The following is a 15,289-nucleotide window of genomic DNA, read 5'->3' on the forward strand; positions in this document are numbered from 1 at the left end:
CTAATGTTGGTGGACAGCCATCCATATTTCAAAGCTGGTTATTTTTGTGGAATTCTACCCCCTTTTAATTATTGTGTGTTTTAGCTATAGACGTATGGGTTGTACCATCAGATTTGTCTTTGTCTTCCGCATCCAGTGGTACCAAGAGTTCGTCTGTGTGATTAACGGTAGCTGAGATAGAGCTGTGTTCGTGAGACGAAGACGGATCCCGAAGGGGCCCAGGCCGGGTCTTTTTTTTACAAAAACATCTGTAGAAACAGAATGGTTTGAATTACAAACTACTAAAACCTATCTATGAAAAGCTGAGACTCTATCGAACATGCACATGTAACATGTTTTGCTCTATGATGCTCACAAGCTACACAAGAGTTGTTAGAAGTTACAAGGTTCTTCTACGCAGAAGATCAAAGGAAGGTCAAAGGTTGTCCTGAAAGGAAAATGGTGAAACACCTCATTGTGAAGCTAAATATAAGTGCTGGACATGGAGATAAATGAAAGTCGGAAAACTAAAAAGAAGATTTATGCTGGGGTCTCAGGACTGATTCTATAGGATTTATTTTGTTAACGATAAGAACATTGAAGACATTTCAGTAGTTTTTGTTGTACAAGGTTAACATCCACTCAGAACATATTCCCTTCATCCATGCTCATTGAAGAACAAGGAACAGTCATCAAAGGTGGAAGAAAAATGAGCAAAGTCATTTCTAGCCACCAGATTCATGCTCTGAACGGGAATATCTTGAATCATCATCATGGATAGCGAGACCTTCCACTTTTGACACACATTTCTCAAGTAAAGAACTATAGAAATGATCCCTGAAAGTATAGTCTTGGTGTGGAAGTTGTTGTGATCAAGGTGAAGGATCTTGAAAAGAGCATTTGCACCACCGGTTTGTGTTGCATTCTCAGCATCAACATTTGTTGCAATCAAATTATGTTAATTATGGAGAATTGCGAGGTCACTCAAATGAGAAATATGGTCAACGATGCTGGTTGCCAACAGGTAAAATATGACCTAATGTTGGTGGACAGCCATCCATATTTCAAAGCTGGTTATTTTTGTGGAATTCTACCCCCTTTTAATTATTGTGTGTTTTAGCTATAGACGTATGGGTTGTACCATCAGATTTGTCTTTGTCTTCCGCATCCAGTGGTACCAAGAATTCGTCTATGTGATTAACGGTAGCTGAGATAGAGCTGTGTTTGTGAGACGAAGACGGATCCCGAAGGGGCCCAGGCCGGGTCTTTTTTTTACAAAAACATCTGTAGAAACAGAATGGTTTGAATTACAAACTACTAAAACCTATCTATGAAAAGCTGAGACTCTATCGAACATGCACATGTAACATGTTTTGCTCTATGATGCTCACAAGCTACACAAGAGTAGTTAGAAGTTACAAGGTTCTTCTACGCAGAAGATCAAAGGAAGGTCAAAGGTTGTCCTGAAAGGAAAATGGTGAAACACCTCATTGTGAAGCTAAATATAAGTGCTGGACATGGAGATAAATGAAAGTCGGAAAACTAAAAAGAAGATTTATGCTGGGGTCTCAGGACTGATTCTATAGGATTTATTTTGTTAACGATAAGAACATTGAAGACATTTCAGTAGTTTTTGTTGTACATGGTTAACATCCACTCAGAACATATTCCCTTCATCCATGCTCATTGAAGAACAAGGAACAGTCATCAAAGGTGGAAGAAAAATGAGCAAAGTCATTTCTAGCCACCAGATTCATGCTCTGAACGGGAATATCTTGAATCATCATCATGGATAGCGAGACCTTCCACTTTTGACACACATTTCTCAAGTAAAGAACTATAGAAATGATCCCTGAAAGTATAGTCTTGGTGTGGAAGTTGTTGTGATCAAGGTGAAGGATCTTGAAAAGAGCATTTGCACCACCGGTTTGTGTTGCATTCTCAGCATCAACATTTGTTGCAATCAAATTATGTTAATTATGGAGAATTGCGAGGTCACTCAAATGAGAAATATGGTCAACGATGCTGGTTGCCAACAGGTAAAATATGACCTAATGTTGGTGGACAGCCATCCATATTTCAAAGCTGGTTATTTTTGTGGAATTCTACCCCCTTTTAATTATTGTGTGTTTTAGCTATAGACGTATGGGTTGTACCATCAGATTTGTCTTTGTCTTCCGCATCCAGTGGTACCAAGAATTCGTCTATGTGATTAACGGTAGCTGAGATAGAGCTGTGTTTGTGAGACGAAGACGGATCCCGAAGGGACCCAGGCCGGGTCTTTTTTTTACAAAAACATCTGTAGAAACAGAATGGTTTGAATTACAAACTACTAAAACCTATCTATGAAAAGCTGAGACTCTATCGAACATGCACATGTAACATGTTTTGCTCTATGATGCTCACAAGCTACACAAGAGTAGTTAGAAGTTACAAGGTTCTTCTACGCAGAAGATCAAAGGAAGGTCAAAGGTTGTCCTGAAAGGAAAATGGTGAAACACCTCATTGTGAAGCTAAATATAAGTGCTGGACATGGAGATAAATGAAAGTCGGAAAACTAAAAAGAAGATTTATGCTGGGGTCTCAGGACTGATTCTATAGGATTTATTTTGTTAACGATAAGAACATTGAAGACATTTCAGTAGTTTTTGTTGTACATGGTTAACATCCACTCAGAACAAATTCCCTTCATCCATGCTCATTGAAGAACAAGGAACAGTCATCAAAGGTGGAAGAAAAATGAGCAAAGTCATTTCTAGCCACCAGATTCATGCTCTGAACGGGAATATCTTGAATCATCATCATGGATAGCGAGACCTTCCACTTTTGACACACATTTCTCAAGTAAAGAACTATAGAAATGATCCCTGAAAGTATAGTCTTGGTGTGGAAGTTGTTGTGATCAAGGTGAAGGATCTTGAAAAGAGCATTTGCACCACCGGTTTGTGTTGCATTCTCAGCATCAACATTTGTTGCAATCAAATTATGTTAATTATGGAGAATTGCGAGGTCACTCAAATGAGAAATATGGTCAACGATGCTGGTTGCCAACAGGTAAAATATGACCTAATGTTGGTGGACAGCCATCCATATTTCAAAGCTGGTTATTTTTGTGGAATTCTACCCCCTTTTAATTATTGTGTGTTTTAGCTATAGACGTATGGGTTGTACCATCAGATTTGTCTTTGTCTTCCGCATCCAGTGGTACCAAGAATTCGTCTATGTGATTAACGGTAGCTGAGATAGAGCTGTGTTTGTGAGACGAAGACGGATCCCGAAGGGACCCAGGCCGGGTCTTTTTTTTACAAAAACATCTGTAGAAACAGAATGGTTTGAATTACAAACTACTAAAACCTATCTATGAAAAGCTGAGACTCTATCGAACATGCACATGTAACATGTTTTGCTCTATGATGCTCACAAGCTACACAAGAGTAGTTAGAAGTTACAAGGTTCTTCTACGCAGAAGATCAAAGGAAGGTCAAAGGTTGTCCTGAAAGGAAAATGGTGAAACACCTCATTGTGAAGCTAAATATAAGTGCTGGACATGGAGATAAATGAAAGTCGGAAAACTAAAAAGAAGATTTATGCTGGGGTCTCAGGACTGATTCTATAGGATTTATTTTGTTAACGATAAGAACATTGAAGACATTTCAGTAGTTTTTGTTGTACATGGTTAACATCCACTCAGAACAAATTCCCTTCATCCATGCTCATTGAAGAACAAGGAACAGTCATCAAAGGTGGAAGAAAAATGAGCAAAGTCATTTCTAGCCACCAGATTCATGCTCTGAACGGGAATATCTTGAATCATCATCATGGATAGCGAGACCTTCCACTTTTGACACACATTTCTCAAGTAAAGAACTATAGAAATGATCCCTGAAAGTATAGTCTTGGTGTGGAAGTTGTTGTGATCAAGGTGAAGGATCTTGAAAAGAGCATTTGCACCACCGGTTTGTGTTGCATTCTCAGCATCAACATTTGTTGCAATCAAATTATGTTAATTATGGAGAATTGCGAGGTCACTCAAATGAGAAATATGGTCAACGATGCTGGTTGCCAACAGGTAAAATATGACCTAATGTTGGTGGACAGCCATCCATATTTCAAAGCTGGTTATTTTTGTGGAATTCTACCCCCTTTTAATTATTGTGTGTTTTAGCTATAGACGTATGGGTTGTACCATCAGATTTGTCTTTGTCTTCCGCATCCAGTGGTACCAAGAATTCGTCTATGTGATTAACGGTAGCTGAGATAGAGCTGTGTTTGTGAGACGAAGACGGATCCCGAAGGGACCCAGGCCGGGTCTTTTTTTTACAAAAACATCTGTAGAAACAGAATGGTTTGAATTACAAACTACTAAAACCTATCTATGAAAAGCTGAGACTCTATCGAACATGCACATGTAACATGTTTTGCTCTATGATGCTCACAAGCTACACAAGAGTAGTTAGAAGTTACAAGGTTCTTCTACGCAGAAGATCAAAGGAAGGTCAAAGGTTGTCCTGAAAGGAAAATGGTGAAACACCTCATTGTGAAGCTAAATATAAGTGCTGGACATGGAGATAAATGAAAGTCGGAAAACTAAAAAGAAGATTTATGCTGGGGTCTCAGGACTGATTCTATAGGATTTATTTTGTTAACGATAAGAACATTGAAGACATTTCAGTAGTTTTTGTTGTACATGGTTAACATCCACTCAGAACAAATTCCCTTCATCCATGCTCATTGAAGAACAAGGAACAGTCATCAAAGGTGGAAGAAAAATGAGCAAAGTCATTTCTAGCCACCAGATTCATGCTCTGAACGGGAATATCTTGAATCATCATCATGGATAGCGAGACCTTCCACTTTTGACACACATTTCTCAAGTAAAGAACTATAGAAATGATCCCTGAAAGTATAGTCTTGGTGTGGAAGTTGTTGTGATCAAGGTGAAGGATCTTGAAAAGAGCATTTGCACCACCGGTTTGTGTTGCATTCTCAGCATCAACATTTGTTGCAATCAAATTATGTTAATTATGGAGAATTGCGAGGTCACTCAAATGAGAAATATGGTCAACGATGCTGGTTGCCAACAGGTAAAATATGACCTAATGTTGGTGGACAGCCATCCATATTTCAAAGCTGGTTATTTTTGTGGAATTCTACCCCCTTTTAATTATTGTGTGTTTTAGCTATAGACGTATGGGTTGTACCATCAGATTTGTCTTTGTCTTCCGCATCCAGTGGTACCAAGAATTCGTCTATGTGATTAACGGTAGCTGAGATAGAGCTGTGTTTGTGAGACGAAGACGGATCCCGAAGGGACCCAGGCCGGGTCTTTTTTTTACAAAAACATCTGTAGAAACAGAATGGTTTGAATTACAAACTACTAAAACCTATCTATGAAAAGCTGAGACTCTATCGAACATGCACATGTAACATGTTTTGCTCTATGATGCTCACAAGCTACACAAGAGTAGTTAGAAGTTACAAGGTTCTTCTACGCAGAAGATCAAAGGAAGGTCAAAGGTTGTCCTGAAAGGAAAATGGTGAAACACCTCATTGTGAAGCTAAATATAAGTGCTGGACATGGAGATAAATGAAAGTCGGAAAACTAAAAAGAAGATTTATGCTGGGGTCTCAGGACTGATTCTATAGGATTTATTTTGTTAACGATAAGAACATTGAAGACATTTCAGTAGTTTTTGTTGTACATGGTTAACATCCACTCAGAACAAATTCCCTTCATCCATGCTCATTGAAGAACAAGGAACAGTCATCAAAGGTGGAAGAAAAATGAGCAAAGTCATTTCTAGCCACCAGATTCATGCTCTGAACGGGAATATCTTGAATCATCATCATGGATAGCGAGACCTTCCACTTTTGACACACATTTCTCAAGTAAAGAACTATAGAAATGATCCCTGAAAGTATAGTCTTGGTGTGGAAGTTGTTGTGATCAAGGTGAAGGATCTTGAAAAGAGCATTTGCACCACCGGTTTGTGTTGCATTCTCAGCATCAACATTTGTTGCAATCAAATTATGTTAATTATGGAGAATTGCGAGGTCACTCAAATGAGAAATATGGTCAACGATGCTGGTTGCCAACAGGTAAAATATGACCTAATGTTGGTGGACAGCCATCCATATTTCAAAGCTGGTTATTTTTGTGGAATTCTACCCCCTTTTAATTATTGTGTGTTTTAGCTATAGACGTATGGGTTGTACCATCAGATTTGTCTTTGTCTTCCGCATCCAGTGGTACCAAGAATTCGTCTATGTGATTAACGGTAGCTGAGATAGAGCTGTGTTTGTGAGACGAAGACGGATCCCGAAGGGACCCAGGCCGGGTCTTTTTTTTACAAAAACATCTGTAGAAACAGAATGGTTTGAATTACAAACTACTAAAACCTATCTATGAAAAGCTGAGACTCTATCGAACATGCACATGTAACATGTTTTGCTCTATGATGCTCACAAGCTACACAAGAGTAGTTAGAAGTTACAAGGTTCTTCTACGCAGAAGATCAAAGGAAGGTCAAAGGTTGTCCTGAAAGGAAAATGGTGAAACACCTCATTGTGAAGCTAAATATAAGTGCTGGACATGGAGATAAATGAAAGTCGGAAAACTAAAAAGAAGATTTATGCTGGGGTCTCAGGACTGATTCTATAGGATTTATTTTGTTAACGATAAGAACATTGAAGACATTTCAGTAGTTTTTGTTGTACATGGTTAACATCCACTCAGAACAAATTCCCTTCATCCATGCTCATTGAAGAACAAGGAACAGTCATCAAAGGTGGAAGAAAAATGAGCAAAGTCATTTCTAGCCACCAGATTCATGCTCTGAACGGGAATATCTTGAATCATCATCATGGATAGCGAGACCTTCCACTTTTGACACACATTTCTCAAGTAAAGAACTATAGAAATGATCCCTGAAAGTATAGACTTGGTATGAAAGCTATTGTGATCAAGGTGAAGCATCTTGAAAAGAGCATTTGCACCACCGGTTTGTGTTGCATTCTCAGCATCAACAGTTGTTGCAAACAAATTATGTTAATTATGGAGAATTGCGAGGTTCCTCAAATGAGAAATATGGTCAACGATGCTGGTTGCCAACAGGTAAAATATGACCTAATGTTGGTGGACAGCCATTCATATTTCAAAGCTGGTTATTTTTGTGGAATTCTACCCCCTTTTAATTATTGTGTGTTTTAGCTATAGATGTATGGGTTGTACCATCAGATTTGTCTTTGTCTTCCGCATCCAGTGGTACCAAGAGTTCGTCTGTGTGATTAACGGTAGCTGAGATAGAGCTGTGTTCGTGAGACGAAGACGGATCCCGAAGGGGCCCAGGCCTGGTCTTTTTTTTACAAAAACATCTGTAGAAACAGAATGGTTTGAATTACAAACTACTAAAACCTATCTATGAAAAGCTGAGACTCTATCGAACATGCACATGTAACATGTTTTGCTCTATGATGCTCACAAGCTACACAAGAGTTGTTAGAAGGTACAGGGTTCTTCTACGCAGAAGATCAAAGGAAAGTCAAAGGCTGTCCTGAAAAGAAAATGGTGAAACACCTCATTGTGAAGCTAAATATAAGTGCTGGACATGGAGATAAATGAAAGTCGGAAAACTAAAAAGAAGATTTATGCTGGGGTCTCAGGACTGATTCTATAGGATTTATTTTATTAACGATAAGAACATTGGAAACAATTCAGTAGTTTTTGTTGTACATGGTTAACATCCACTCAGAACATATTCCCTTCATCCATGTTCATTGAAGACAAGGCACAGTCATTAAAGGTGGAAGAAAAATGAGCAAAGTCATTTCTAGCCACCAGATTCATGCTCTGAACAGGAATATCTTGAATCATCATCATGGATAGCGAGACCTTCCACTTTAGACACACATTTCTCAAGTAAAGAACTATAGAAATGATCCCTGAAAGTATAGTGTTGGTGTGGAAGTTGTTGTGATCAAGGTGAAGCATCTTGATAAGAGCATTTGCACCAACGGTTTGTGTTGCATTCTCAGCATCAACAGTTGTTGCAAACAAATTATGTTAATTATGGAGAATTGCGAGGTTCCTCAAATGAGAAATATGGTCAACAATGCTGGTTGCCAACAGGTAAAATATGACCTAATGTTGGTGGACAGCCATCCATATTTCAAAGCTGGTTATTTTTGTGGAATTCTACCCCCTTTTAATTATTGTGTGTTTTAGCTATAGACGTATGGGTTGTACCATCAGATTTGTCTTTGTCTTCCGCATCCAGTGGTACCAAGATTTCGTTTGTGTGATTAACGGTAGCTGAGATAGAGCTGTGTTCGTGAGACGAAGACGGATCCCGAAGGGGTCCAGGCCGGGTCTTTTTTTTACAAAAACATCTGTAGAAACAGAATGGTTTGAATTACAAACTACTAAAACCTATCTATGAAAAGCTGAGACTCTATCGAACATGCACATGTAACATGTTTTGCTCTATGATGCTCACAAGCTACACAAGAGTTGTTAGAATGTACAGGGTTCTTCTACGCAGAAGATCAAAGGAAGATCAAAGGTTGTCCTGAAAGGAAAATGGTGAAACACCTCATTGTGAAGCTAAATATAAGTGCTGGACATGGAGATAAATGAAAGTCGGAAAACTAAAAAGAAGATTTATGCTGGGGTCTCAGGACTGATTCTATAGGATTTATTTTATTAACGATAAGAACATTGGAGACACTTCAGTAGTTTTTGTTGTACATGGTTAACATCCACTCAGAACATATTCCCTTCATCCATGTTCATTGAAGACAAGGCACAGTCATTAAAGGTGGAAGAAAAATGAGCAAAGTCATTTCTAGCCACCAGATTCATGCTCTGAACGGGAATATCTTGAATCATCATCATGGATAGCGAGACCTTCCACTTTAGACACACATTTCTCAAGTAAAGAACTATAGAAATGATCCCTGAAAGTATAGTCTTGGTGTGGAAGTTGTTGTGATCAAGGTGAAGGATCTTGAAAAGAGCATTTGCACCACCGGTTTGTGTTGCATTCTCAGCATCAACAGTTGTTGCAATCAAATTATGTTAATTATGGAGAATTGCGAGGTTCCTCAAATGAGAAATATGGTTAACAATGCTGGTTGCCAACAGGTAAAATATGACCTAATGTTGGTGGACAGCCATCCATATTTCAAAGCTGGTTATTTTTGTGGAATTCTACCCCCTTTTAATTATTGTGTGTTTTAGCTATAGACGTATGGGTTGTACCATCAGATTTGTCTTTGTCTTCCGCATCCAGTGGTACCAAGAGTTCGTTTGTGTGATTAACGGTAGCTGAGATAGAGCTGTGTTCGTGAGACGAAGACGGATCCCGAAGGGGCCCAGGCCTGGTCTTTTTTTTTACAAGAACATCTGTAGAAACAGAATGGTTTGAATTACAAACTACTAAAACCTATCTATGAAAAGCTGAGACTCTATCGAACATGCACATGTAACATGTTTTGCACTATGATGCTCACAAGCTACACAAGAGTTGTTAGAAGGTACAGGGTTCTTCTACGCAGAAGATCAAAGGAAAGTCAAAGGCTGTCCTGAATAGAAAATGGTGAAACACCTCATTGTGAAGCTAAATATAAGTGCTGGACATGGAGATAAATGAAAGTCGGAAAACTAAAAAGAAGATTTATGCTGGGGTCTCAGGACTGATTCTATAGGATTTATTTTATTAACGATAAGAACATTGGAGACACTTCAGTAGTTTTTGTTGTACATGGTTAACATCCAGTCAGAACATATTCCCTTCATCCATGTTCATTGAAGAACAAGGAACAGTCATCAAAGGTGGAAGAAAAATGAGCAAAGTCATTTCTAGCCACCAGATTCATGCTCTGAACGGGAATATCTTGAATCATCATCATGGATAGCGAGACCTTCCACTTTAGACACACATTTCTCAAGTAAAGAACTATAGAAATGATCCCTGAAAGTATAGTCTTGGTGTGGAAGTTGTTGTGATCAAGGTGAAGGATCTTGAAAAGAGCATTTGCACCACCGGTTTGTGTTGCATTCTCAGCATCAACAGTTGTTGCAATCAAATTATGTTAATTATGGAGAATTGCGAGGTTCCTCAAATGAGAAATATGGTTAACGATGCTGGTTGCCAACAGGTAAAATATGACCTAATGTTGGTGGACAGCCATCCATATTTCAAAGCTGGTTATTTTTGTGGAATTCTACCCCCTTTTAATTATTGTGTGTTTTAGCTATAGACGTATGGGTTGTACCATCAGATTTGTCTTTGTCTTCCGTATCCAGTGGTACCAAGAGTTCGTCTGTGTGATTAACGGTAGCTGAGATAGAGCTGTGTTCGTGAGACGAAGACGGATCCCGAAGGGGCCCAGGCCGGGTCTTTTTTTTACAAAAACATCTGTAGAAACAGAATGGTTTGAATTACAAACTACTAAAACCTATCTATTAAAAGGAGACTCTATCGAACATGCACATGCAACATGTTTTGCTCTATGATGCTCACAAGCTACACAAGAGTTGTTAGAAGTTACAAGGTTCTTCTACGCAGAAGATCATAGGAAGGTCAAAGGTTGTCCTGAAAGGAAAATGGTGAAACACCTCACTGTGAAGCAAAATATAAGTGCTGGACATGGAGATAATTGAAAGTCAGAAAACTAAAAAGAAGATTTATGCTGGGGTCTCAGGACTGATTCAATAGGATTTATTTTATTAACGATAAGAACATTGGAGACACTTCAGTAGTTTTTGTTGTACATGGTTAACATCCACTCAGAACATATTCCCTTCATCCATGTTCATTGAAGACAAGGCACAGTCATTAAAGGTGGAAGAAAAATGAGCAAAGTCATTTCTAGCCACCAGATTCATGCTCTGAATGGGAATATCTTGAATCATCATCATGGATAGTGAAACCTTCCACTTTAGACAAACATTTCTCAAGTAAAGAACTATAGAAATGATCCCTGAAAGTATAGTCTTGGTGTGGAAGTTGTTGTGATCAAGGTGAAGCATCTTGAAAAGAGCATTTGCACCACCGGTTTGTGTTGCATTCTCAGCATCAACAGTTGTTGCAAACAAATTATGTTAATTATGGAGAATTGCGAGGTTCCTCAAATGAGAAATAGGGTCAACGATGCTGGTTGCCAACAGGTAAAATATGACCTAATGTTGGTGGACAGCCATTCATATTTCAAAGCTGGTTATTTTTGTGGAATTCTACCCCCTTTTAATTATTGTGTGTTTTAGCTATAGATGTATGGGTTGTACCATCAGATTTGTCTTTGTCTTCCGCATCCAGTGGTACCAAGAGTTAGTCTGTGTGATTAACGGTAGCTGAGATAGAGCTGTGTTCGTGAGACGAAGACGGATCCCGAAGGGGCCCAGGCCGGGTCTTTTTTTTACAAAAACATCTGTAGAAACAGAATGGTTTGAATTACAAACTACTAAAACCTATCTATGAAAAGCTGAGACTCTATCGAACATGCACATGTAACATGTTTTGCTCTATGATGCTCACAAGCTACACAAGAGTTGTTAGAAGTTACAGGGTTCTTCTACGTAGAAGATCAAAGGAAAGTCAAAGGTTGTCCTGAAAGGAAAATGGTGAAACACCTCACTGTGAAGCTAAATATAAGTGCTGGACATGGAGATAAATGAAAGTCGGAAAACTAAAAAGAAGATTTATGCTGGGGTCTCAGGACTGATTCTATAGGATTTATTTTATTAACGATAAGAACATTGGAGACATTTCAGTAGTTTTTGTTGTACATGGTTAACATCCACTCAGAACACATTCCCTTCATCCTTGTTCATTGAAGACAAGACACAGTCATTAAAGGTGGAAGAAAAATGAGCAAAGTCATTTCTAGCCACCAGATTCATGCTCTGAATGGGAATTTCTTGAATCATCATCATGGATAGTGAAACCTACCACTTTAGACACACATTTCTCAAGTAAAGAACTATAGAAATGATCCCTGAAAGTATAGTCTTGGTGTGGAAGTTGTTGTGATCAAGGTGAAGCATCTTGAAAAGAGCATTTGCACCAACGGTTTGTGTTGCATTCTCAGCATCAACAGTTGTTGCAAACAAATTATGTTAATTATGGAGAATTGCGAGGTTCCTCAAATGAGAAATATGGTCAACGATGCTGGTTGCCAACAGGTAAAATATGACCTAATGTTGGTGGACAGCCATTCATATTTCAAAGCTGGTTATTTTTGTGGAATTCTACCCCCTTTTAATTATTGTGTGTTTTAGCTATAGATGTATGGGTTGTACCATCAGATTTGTCTTTGTCTTCCGCATCCAGTGGTACCAAGAGTTCGTCTGTGTGATTAACGGTAGCTGAGATAGAGCTGTGTTCGTGAGACGAAGACGGATCCCGAAAGGGCCAAGGCCGGGTCTTTTTTTTACAAAAACATCTGTAGAAACAGAATGGTTTGAATTACAAACTACTAAAACCTATCTATGAAAAGCTGAGACTCTATCGAACATGCACATGTAACATGTTTTGCTCTATGATGCTCACAAGCTACACAAGAGTTGTTAGAAGGTACAGGGTTCTTCTACGCAGAAGATCAAAGGAAATTCAAAGGCTGTCCTGAAAGGAAAATGGTGAAACACCTCACTGTGAAGCTAAATATAAGTGCTGGACATGGAGATAAATGAAAGTCAGAAAACTAAAAAGAAGATTTATGCTGGGGTCTCAGGACTGATTCAATAGGTTTTATTTTATTAACGATAAGAACATTGGAGACACTTCAGTAATTTTTGTTGTACATGGTTAACATCCACTCAGAACATATCCCCTTCATCCATGTTCATTGAAGAACAAGGAACAGTCATCAAAGGTGGAAGAAAAATTAGCAAAGTCATTTCTAGCCACCAGATTCATGCTCTGAATGGGAATATCTTGAATCATCATCATGGATAGTGAAACCTTCCACTTTAGACACACATTTCTCAAGTAAAGAACTATAGAAATGATCCCTGAAAGTATAGTCTTGGTATGAAAGTTGTTGTGATCAAGGTGAAGCATCTTGAAAAGAGCATTTGCACCACCGGTTTGTGTTGCATTCTCAGCATCAACAGTTGTTGCAAACAAATTATGTTAATTATGGAGAATTGCGAGGTTCCTCAAATGAGAAATATGGTCAACGATGCTGGTTGCCAACAGGTAAAATATGACCTAATGTTGGTGGACAGCCATTCATATTTCAAAGCTGGTTATTTTTGTGGAATTCTACCCCCTTTTAATTATTGTGTGTTTTAGCTATAGACGTATGGGTTGTACCATCAGATTTGTCTTTGTCTTCCGCATCCAGTGGTACCAAGAGTTCGTCTGTGTGATTAACGGTAGCTGAGATAGAGCTGTGTTCGTGAGACGAAGACGGATCCCGAAGGGGCCCAGGCCGGGTCTTTTTTTTTACAAAAACATCTGTAGAAACAGAATGGTTTGAATTACAAACTACTAAAACCTATCTATGAAAAGCTGAGACTCTATCGAACATGCACATGTAACATGTTTTGCTCTATGATGCTCACAAGCTACACAAGAGTTGTTAGAAGGTACAGGGTTCTTCTACGCAGAAGATCAAAGGAAATTCAAAGGCTGTCCTGAAAGGAAAATGGTGAAACACCTCACTGTGAAGCTAAATATAAGTGCTGGACATGGAGATAAATGAAAGTCAGAAAACTAAAAAGAAGATTTATGCTGGGGTCTCAGGACTGATTCAATAGGTTTTATTTTATTAACGATAAGAACATTGGAGACACTTCAGTAATTTTTGTTGTACATGGTTAACATCCACTCAGAACATATCCCCTTCATCCATGTTCATTGAAGAAGAAGGAACAGTCATCAAAGGTGGACGAAAAATTAGCAAAGTCATTTCTAGCCACCAGATTCATGCTCTGAATGGGATTATCTTGAATCATCATCATGGATAGTGAAACCTTCCACTTTAGACACACATTTCTCAAGTAAAGAACTATAGAAATGATCCCTGAAAGTATAGTCTTGGTATGAAAGTTGTTGTGATCAAGGTGAAGCATCTTGAAAAGAGCATTTGCACCACCGGTTTGTGTTGCATTCTCAGCATCAACAGTTGTTGCAAACAAATTATGTTAATTATGGAGAATTGCGAGGTTCCTCAAATGAGAAATATGGTCAACGATGCTGGTTGCCAACAGGTAAAATATGACCTAATGTTGGTGGACAGCCATTCATATTTCAAAGCTGGTTATTTTTGTGGAATTCTACCCCCTTTTAATTATTGTGTGTTTTAGCTATAGACGTATGGGTTGTACCATCAGATTTGTCTTTGTCTTCCGCATCCAGTGGTACCAAGAGTTCGTCTGTGTGATTAACGGTAGCTGAGATAGAGCTGTGTTCGTGAGACGAAGACGGATCCCGAAGGGGCCCAGGCCGGGTCTTTTTTTTTACAAAAACATCTGTAGAAACAGAATGGTTTGAATTACAAACTACTAAAACCTATCTATGAAAAGCTGAGACTCTATCGAACATGCACATGTAACATGTTTTGCTCTATGATGCTCACAAGCTACACAAGAGTTGTTAGAAGGTACAGGGTTCTTCTACGCAGAAGATCAAAGGAAATTCAAAGGCTGTCCTGAAAGGAAAATGGTGAAACACCTCACTGTGAATCTAAATATAAGTGCTGGACATGGAGATAAATGAAAGTCAGAAAACTAAAAAGAAGATTTATGCTGGGGTCTCAGGACTGATTCAATAGGATGTATTTTATTAACGATAAGAACATTGGAGACACTTCAGTAGTTTTTGTTGTACACGGTTAACATCCACTCAGAACATATTCCCTTCATCCATGTTCATTGAAGACAAGGCACAGTCATTAAAGGTGGAAGAAAAATGAGCAAAGTCATTTCTAGCCACCAGATTCATGCTCTGAATGGGAATATCTTGAATCATCATCATGGATAGTGAAACCTTCCACTTTAGACACACATTTCTCAAGTAAAGAACTATAGAAATGATCCCTGAAAGTATAGACTTGGTATGAAAGTTGTTGTGATCAAGGTGAAGCATCTTGAAAAGAGCATTTGCACCACCGGTTTGTGTTGCATTCTCAGCATCAACAGTTGTTGCAAACAAATTATGTTAATTATGGAGAATTGCGAGGTTCCTCAAATGAGAAATATGGTCAACGATGCTGGTTGCCAACAGGTAAAATATGACCTAATGTTGGTGGACAGCCATTCATATTTCAAAGCTGGTTATTTTTGTGGAATTCTACCCCCTTTTAA

The 15,289-nt window shown here is 38.6% G+C and overlaps 15 non-coding genes across 15 annotated transcripts; all 15 read right to left on the minus strand.

Annotated features, from left to right (window-relative positions):
* Positions 1–616: 616 nt before the first annotated feature.
* On the minus strand, positions 617–832 carry LOC129856351 (small nucleolar RNA U3). Its single transcript, XR_008759757.1, has one exon. It is a non-coding gene; the product is annotated as a small nucleolar RNA U3 (small nucleolar RNA).
* Positions 833–1,631: 799 nt separating this feature from the next.
* Positions 1,632–1,847, minus strand: LOC129856352 (small nucleolar RNA U3). Its single transcript, XR_008759758.1, has one exon. It is a non-coding gene; the product is annotated as a small nucleolar RNA U3 (small nucleolar RNA).
* Positions 1,848–2,646: 799 nt separating this feature from the next.
* LOC129856216 (small nucleolar RNA U3) lies at positions 2,647–2,862 on the minus strand. The gene has a single exon (XR_008759631.1). It is a non-coding gene; the product is annotated as a small nucleolar RNA U3 (small nucleolar RNA).
* Positions 2,863–3,661: 799 nt separating this feature from the next.
* LOC129856217 (small nucleolar RNA U3) lies at positions 3,662–3,877 on the minus strand. The gene has a single exon (XR_008759632.1). It is a non-coding gene; the product is annotated as a small nucleolar RNA U3 (small nucleolar RNA).
* Positions 3,878–4,676: 799 nt separating this feature from the next.
* LOC129856218 (small nucleolar RNA U3) lies at positions 4,677–4,892 on the minus strand. The gene has a single exon (XR_008759633.1). It is a non-coding gene; the product is annotated as a small nucleolar RNA U3 (small nucleolar RNA).
* Positions 4,893–5,691: 799 nt separating this feature from the next.
* LOC129856219 (small nucleolar RNA U3) lies at positions 5,692–5,907 on the minus strand. The gene has a single exon (XR_008759634.1). It is a non-coding gene; the product is annotated as a small nucleolar RNA U3 (small nucleolar RNA).
* Positions 5,908–6,706: 799 nt separating this feature from the next.
* Positions 6,707–6,922, minus strand: LOC129856208 (small nucleolar RNA U3). The gene has a single exon (XR_008759624.1). It is a non-coding gene; the product is annotated as a small nucleolar RNA U3 (small nucleolar RNA).
* Positions 6,923–7,721: 799 nt separating this feature from the next.
* Positions 7,722–7,936, minus strand: LOC129856310 (small nucleolar RNA U3). Its single transcript, XR_008759720.1, has one exon. It is a non-coding gene; the product is annotated as a small nucleolar RNA U3 (small nucleolar RNA).
* A 799-nt stretch (positions 7,937–8,735) lies between these two features.
* On the minus strand, positions 8,736–8,950 carry LOC129856255 (small nucleolar RNA U3). Its single transcript, XR_008759669.1, has one exon. It is a non-coding gene; the product is annotated as a small nucleolar RNA U3 (small nucleolar RNA).
* Positions 8,951–9,750: 800 nt separating this feature from the next.
* On the minus strand, positions 9,751–9,966 carry LOC129856224 (small nucleolar RNA U3). Its single transcript, XR_008759639.1, has one exon. It is a non-coding gene; the product is annotated as a small nucleolar RNA U3 (small nucleolar RNA).
* Positions 9,967–10,763: 797 nt separating this feature from the next.
* Positions 10,764–10,978, minus strand: LOC129856234 (small nucleolar RNA U3). The gene has a single exon (XR_008759649.1). It is a non-coding gene; the product is annotated as a small nucleolar RNA U3 (small nucleolar RNA).
* Positions 10,979–11,777: 799 nt separating this feature from the next.
* Positions 11,778–11,992, minus strand: LOC129856262 (small nucleolar RNA U3). Its single transcript, XR_008759675.1, has one exon. It is a non-coding gene; the product is annotated as a small nucleolar RNA U3 (small nucleolar RNA).
* A 799-nt stretch (positions 11,993–12,791) lies between these two features.
* Positions 12,792–13,007, minus strand: LOC129856238 (small nucleolar RNA U3). Its single transcript, XR_008759653.1, has one exon. It is a non-coding gene; the product is annotated as a small nucleolar RNA U3 (small nucleolar RNA).
* Positions 13,008–13,807: 800 nt separating this feature from the next.
* On the minus strand, positions 13,808–14,023 carry LOC129856300 (small nucleolar RNA U3). Its single transcript, XR_008759710.1, has one exon. It is a non-coding gene; the product is annotated as a small nucleolar RNA U3 (small nucleolar RNA).
* Positions 14,024–14,823: 800 nt separating this feature from the next.
* On the minus strand, positions 14,824–15,038 carry LOC129856249 (small nucleolar RNA U3). The gene has a single exon (XR_008759663.1). It is a non-coding gene; the product is annotated as a small nucleolar RNA U3 (small nucleolar RNA).
* Between the last annotated feature and the right edge of the window lie 251 nt (positions 15,039–15,289).

Source organism: Salvelinus fontinalis, chromosome 5 (genome assembly GCF_029448725.1).
Source record: "Salvelinus fontinalis isolate EN_2023a chromosome 5, ASM2944872v1, whole genome shotgun sequence".
NCBI classification, from domain to species: domain Eukaryota; kingdom Metazoa; phylum Chordata; class Actinopteri; order Salmoniformes; family Salmonidae; genus Salvelinus; species Salvelinus fontinalis.